The sequence below is a fragment of the Pundamilia nyererei genome, unplaced genomic scaffold (genome assembly GCF_000239375.1).
Source record: "Pundamilia nyererei isolate P.nyererei 1_Seehausen unplaced genomic scaffold, PunNye1.0 scaffold00072, whole genome shotgun sequence".
Lineage (NCBI taxonomy): Eukaryota > Metazoa > Chordata > Actinopteri > Cichliformes > Cichlidae > Pundamilia > Pundamilia nyererei.
The window spans coordinates 2,673,848-2,680,296 of NW_005187473.1; the positions used below are offsets into that span (position 1 = coordinate 2,673,848).

A 6,449-nucleotide genomic window follows, 5' to 3' on the forward strand; every position below is an offset into this window, starting at 1 on the left:
TGTGTGTGTGTGTGTGTGTGTGTGTGTGTGTGTGTGTGTGTGTGTGTGTGTGTTTGCTAGCTCTGCCTTCACCATGTAGGTTCACGTGTGTGTCAGGTTGAGTGACTGTGTTTGAATACTCCGTGTCTCTCAGACGCACGTAACCCCCTTAAAGGACGTACCACAGTCTCTTGACACCAATCCTATACGTGTGACAGCTGGTCGAGAGGCAGCGATGGTGATAATGCGAAGAGTAATGACAGTACAGTAAATAAGCCCGTAGTGACAGCTGTGGGTTTTCATATGTCATCAGTATAGAAACCCCAACCACACTAAGATAACTGTTCTTTTTTTTTCTTTTGCACAGACCACGAGATCAACACCAACATTTATTTATTCATTGAGGTTTTTTTTTATGTGTTTTTTTTACTTTATGCAAAGGCATCAAATGCGTGTACCCTGGCTGTCACCCTTGCCAGATTATACACACAGCACCGACTCAGGGATTCACACATGCACATCAGGCAAACACACATACAATTACTGGTGACTTAACCTACCAAGAAGCATTAATTGAATGTCATGGGTCATTACACTGGAGTGCCTGTGTACTGGAGATTGAATTAGTCGGATACACTGACACACAGCAGGACTGGATAGAAGACAGAACAGCAGGAAATGAGATTGGAGAGAGCGAGAGGGAGGCTAGAGGTGGGCGGATGGGAGAGGGAGAAAAGTGGGCGGGAAAGTGAAAAAGAGGCAGAGACGGGAGTGGCAGATGTACTCGTATCTCGTGCAAGCAGAGCGGTTTCGCTCTCATTTTTCCCGCTCTCCCGGCTGTCCCAGCATCCCTTCTCTCATTTTCTGTCTCAAACTTTATCTCATAAAAAAGAAATTACCCATGAATTCACTACAATCTCTCATATACTCTGAAGCATTGTGCACTGACTGCAGCTGGCGCTTCAAACACAAGTGTTCATCAGCTGTGTGAAAGTGACATTAAAGAAACTGCACGCAGCAGCAGATTAAAGAATAACAGGCAGGCTGAGCAACAGTAACACAGGTCCCAAGGTCTTATCACAGGACCGACATGCGTGGAAACAGCTATCTCTGTTTACCCTTGTACTGCCCTGAGAATCCGAGCAGGAGCGTCCAGCTTAATGTGCCAACTCTCAGCCCGAGATAAAAACACATTTGAGGAGGAGCACATGTGCAGAGAAACACAGGGATACGCATAAAGATGTGAATATGCAAACTACAGCTGGTAAAAGCTTATGACAGCACAAGACTGCCAGAGTGCAGTTTCAACAAATATAAAGTCAGAGGTAGAAACCCATGGTGGGGACAGCCAGAGCTGAATTTGCAGCCATATTTGGATGCCACTTTAATTACTCTGGTATAATCACAGCTAACTTCACTTTAGCTTGATAACTGAAGCAAGCACCACTGAATGAACAATGGGCTGAGAGGTCAGTTCCTTGATCATTAATATGCAAATTATCATGACCATTAATCAACAACCACTGATCATTGATCAAAGACCAGAAGCAACTTTTGGGGATTTACATATGGATGATTGAGCATGCATCAAGACATTTTTTTTTGGGGGGGGGGGGGGGGTGTCAATCTGATGTGCTCATCTGTGTCACATTACAGATGCATCCCCTTTGATACAAATGTGAGTGAAGGACGCAGCTGACGGTGCAATTAGTTCAATCTCGTGAATTGCAGGTGCAGATAACAGTTTTTGCATAATGACTTTGTTGCTACTGTGCAACAAAGTGTGAAAACTGGTAAAATTTACCGACAAGTCAACTGGGAACTGGAAAGTTTAGGCTCACGCAGCACAAAGAATGCTGTTAGCATCCAGAATACAAGGAGTGAATTGGGGGGACATTTATCTGATATTGCAGAGCTTAGTCTGTCTGTGTTCTGCAGAAACAGATCAATCTCTCTCTGCTCTACAAGAGCTATTTGAGTAGAGTCTGGGCCATCCCACCCCAGTCTAAGATTATCTCTGTCTATGTATAGTGCATTACAAGAAAAAGGTCCTGCTGTATTACATCTTCTGGTCCAATTTATCATTAATTTACTTCACCCCAGACCTTTAGGTCTATTCTAGTTCATCTTCAGTCCTAATCCTGTATGATCCAGTCAAGTTTAGTCTAACAGCGTCTGCATTCATCAGGGGCCAGATTGTTCCCCTCGTGCTAAACAACATCTGGCTTTCAACTCCAGAGAGAAAATGAGAGAGGGAACTTCTGTCTATGGGCTTCATTAAACAGTGGCAAAATTTTCCCACAGGGTTGCAGTGAGCAAGCTATTATAGGTCAGTTAAAAGTGAAGTTTTTTTCTGTGGAAGAACTGCAAATTCAGGATATGGCCTTTATTGGACGGTTTAATAAGAATCCGTCTTTGAAAAGAGCATGAATTTTAATGTAGCTGTAATAATCAGATGTCTGTACAATAGTGAGTTCACTAGTTACCTCCAGTTGTTGGCTGGTTATCAGCAAAGTCCTTACAACGTCTCTCTTATCAGTTATTCACAGAATGAAGGGGGGAAAAACATCTTTCTAAGCTCAAGGCCAACAATAAAAATTGGTCCTTATATAAAAAGACCAAAAGGCACAAAGCAATGTTTTTTTTATGCACTTGCCAGTTTTAGGACGCCACACAAAGAACTTTGTTTAAAAAGGAATACTGCAGACCCCAAGTATTGTACAAAGACCATTCAGGAGAACTCCGAGCTTTCTGACTTGCCAAATATTTCTGCCTTGCTGTTTTCTAACATGCAAGTAAAGTAAAAATAAATTCCAAGGAGTCTTAGTCTTAATATATCTGATCATGAGGTTTCCTGAAAACCACACAAATTGCTTAACTTACACTCTAATAAAGTTATTTCAGAAAAAAATAGAAACTGTGGGGAAGTGGCACTGCGTGGAGATTCACTTAGCAAAAGCCGTGGTTGTCATTTTCACACTGAGATTTCAGTGGGTAACTGTGCAGTGGTTTAAACAATTTATAACAATGAAATAAATACACACTGCACGTCAACAAGACAAAGCTTTAAGATTTAGTTCACCATTCAGCAATAAATGCGTCTACTCTACAATGCAACACAATAAATGTTGTCTTTACCTCCACCAAGGGTGTTATGTTTTTGCGAGTGTGCATACATGCATGTCATTGTGTCTGTAAACACAATAGCTCAAAAAGTTTTGTATGAATTCTTTTTTGCCTGTCCCATTCAGCACTGGAGCAGTCAGAATTATTGTCTGAAGGCCAAAAAAAATACTGAGCAGATTTATTTTCCCAAGTGGATCCATCAGATCCAGGCCCCAGATATAGATGCCCCCAGATCATGAGAGCCCATGGAGGACCACTGGAGGGGCAGCAGCACCACCCTCCTAGAAAAGAGCTGAGGAGAGCCCAAAACGGTGGGGTCACCCAGCAGCCACGTTGCAGAAGCCACAGAGGGCTGCGGCGACGTGCCCGTAGGCTCCGCCAGCAACCTGCTACGCTAGAGCGGACTGAGGGCCCTCCAACCTCCGGAAGGGGCCCGACTGAACCATGGGTGCCAGGCACCGCCCCCAGACTCAGGACATATTTCCTGGGATTCTGGGCCTCCCTGCATCCCAGACCCCGACCAGACAGCCAACTCACTCTCCCAGCCCAGGGGTGAACAGAGGTGTGAAGACCCCATACCGCTCTCCGCCCGCTCATATGTGGTGTTTTGTATGAATTCTGATAAAAAAAACTTTGTAGAGGGGTAGCGTGGGGTCATGTTAAATAAAAATCCATTAGAATTTGCCTTTCATCCACCAAGGTCTTCAAGCTCAGTTTAATGATTTATTGATCAAAAATGGACAAAAAGCGTTATGACTTAGAAACTATGATTCTGATAAGTGTGGTGTGTATGTGGTGTCAACATATAGAAAGTACCATATAAAGATTTAGAATATTGTGTAACATTTGACCTCTGACCTCTCCTTCAAAGTCAGTAAATAGATCTGAAGGTCAAAGTGATAATATTGCTATACAGACCTGTTTAAAACTATGTTTCTTACTTCCAGTGTTTGTACTGACTACAAATGGGCATATAAGGAATAATATATGGAGATTCTTCTTCAAGGTCAAATAAAGTCAAACCTTTCTGAAATATCTGTTATCTTTAAAACTATGCTTAAAATCTACTGCCTTTGTTAGAAGCATTTAGGACATGAGATTAGTATATCGGGATTGTAAATATCAACGTTTCCATGCCAGATTTGACCTCCGGCCTAATTTTTACATTTCACATGTGCCTATTACATCACGTATTTTAAAATGAGTTTCAACAGAGAAAATAACAAAAGCCTGCACATTTAAAGAAAGGACAAAGGACATTCAGTAGAACTGCCATGGACACAGCTCCACTCATATGTAACCCTTTCTAAATGTAATGAATGTTTTCCAGATACTGTAGCCCATCTGTCCACTGAGGCAATATGTCCTGCTTAAGTAATTACATCTGCCCTTTAATAGTTGGTAATAAATGTTATTAAGGCCCTCAAACAAATTTTCCATTTTTACTCAGTCTTATGACACCAGTCTACAACATAATTAGCTGTTTTGAAATACAGAATGGGTGAGGGGCTGACAGAGTAAGTGCAGTGTTTTATCAGTAATAGCGTGGACACGACCTCGTGCAACCACCCCTGTCCTGCTTCTGCGGTGTCTGTCAAAGGACAGATAACGCTTACGCCACGCCTTCGCTGCAACTGCCTTTTATCTCTTCTATCTCTGCATCTCTTCTGTCTCTTATTGCATGAGCTCTGTATGCCTCCATAGACATAGTGAAAGGAGCTTGTCTTTTCCTCACGTTCTGTAGTGGCATTCCAAAAATGAGGAACAGCTGCAGGCTTTCATTAGCGATAAAGGAGGTGCTGTACCATCTATTATTCATTCTAGTTTGAGATATGTTAGCATTATGGTTACTTCCCCTCATGGGTGTAATAACAGTGGTGAAGCTAATTAGCATTTGGGCCATCTGACTATTGATGTGTCAACAGTCGGTGAAACGATGCTGACAAAAAAGGGTAGAAACTAGAGAAACATGCAGAAAACAGAATAAATCTGTGACATCTGTCAGAAAGACAGATGGGATTAGGAATGTCTAAGGTTATGCAGTCTGGATTTGAAAGGCTTAGATGGTCAAAGATAAAAAGGAGGGAAACATGACAAACAGCAGAGACTCAGTTACACATCCGTGAAGTTACGTCCTTTTTGACAGGTAAAAGCAAGTCTTTCTCAAACACGCACACATACAGAATGTATGCGTAACATGCATAAACTACGGAAGTGACAGCGTAAGCGGTCTGAGATGTGTTTCTGTGAGTGTTAACATGAGTTTAAAAAAAACAGGGTCCCCTTGCTCATTAATTATGGCTTTCTACTTACACAGAAACACAGAAGGCACGCGCACGCACAAACACACACAAGTAAACACACATACAGATTTGCATAAAAACAGGAAACTCTAACAAAGTAAAGCAATCATGAAGTAAGTGATCTGTGCACAGAAGCACATGGAAACGTGCATGCAAGCACATAATTCTGCCAGAGAGGACGGCTTGAAGCCAGCAGAATATAAGTGCAGGAAAGCAATTCAGCTTGGTACAGCAGCACATTCTGCAGAACAAGCAGGAGGTCTGTGCAAAGAAATCAACACTTATAAATTCACACTCTATCGCTCTTAGCATAGCATGAGGCAAAACTTCCAGCTTTGTTTCCCTTTGCATGTACGGAAAAAAAACACACATAAGTTGAGTATGTCATCTCTTATTTTACTGTGTTTGTTTTAATGCATTATTGTGCGCTGCCTCTTATATCCCCAGCAAACATATCGCTGCCAAAGCTGTGTGGGGGAGTGCGAACATTGTCCGACCAGAACAATACTACCCTCTCTCCATTACACTCGTGCACATCCTGTACATACACCCCTTTCCCTTTTCCACACTTTCTTTCTCACACATCCGAGGCTCCTGCACATGTGACCTATGTTCTAGACTGTAAAAATAGAGCGGGGAGGAAGGAGGAAGGTAAGGCGAACAGAAAAAAGCAGAGCAAACAACGGTGAATGATGGCAAATTGTTCATGAGACATGAAAGCTGAGGGGAAAAAATGAAGAGTGGCAAGAAAAACAGAGTTAATTCACAGGGGGAATTTTTTCTCTCACCTGCCATGTAGCTCTTCTCACCTCCTGTCCTTCCTGTTTCTGTGAATGCTACTGACCCAGTCTCTCTTAATATCAGCAGAGAAAAAACGAGAAAAAAACTGAAAAAGAGGAGGGGAGGATGGGTGGGAAAGAGGGGATGTGTTGGCATATGGTGCCAGAGGTAGAGAAGAGAAGAGAAGAGAAGAGAAGAGAAGAGAAGAGAAGAGAAGAGAAGAGAAGAGAAGAGAAGAGAAGAGAAGAGAAGAGAAGAGAA

At 42.4% G+C, this 6,449-nt stretch overlaps 1 protein-coding gene across 5 annotated transcripts in view; it reads right to left on the reverse strand.

Moving 5' to 3' along the window:
• Positions 1-6,449, reverse strand: part of kank4 (KN motif and ankyrin repeat domains 4) — a 77,204-nt gene that overhangs the window by 21,412 nt on the left and 49,343 nt on the right. Inside the window, exon 1 of one of the 5 annotated variants that reach the window (XM_005736989.2) lies at positions 6,197-6,356. The exons of the other annotated variants lie outside the window; for them this stretch is intronic. The gene's annotated coding sequence lies outside the window, so the exon portion shown is untranslated. Of the gene's footprint in view, positions 1-6,196; positions 6,357-6,449 lie in introns of those variants that run through there. 5 annotated transcript variants of the gene reach the window in all.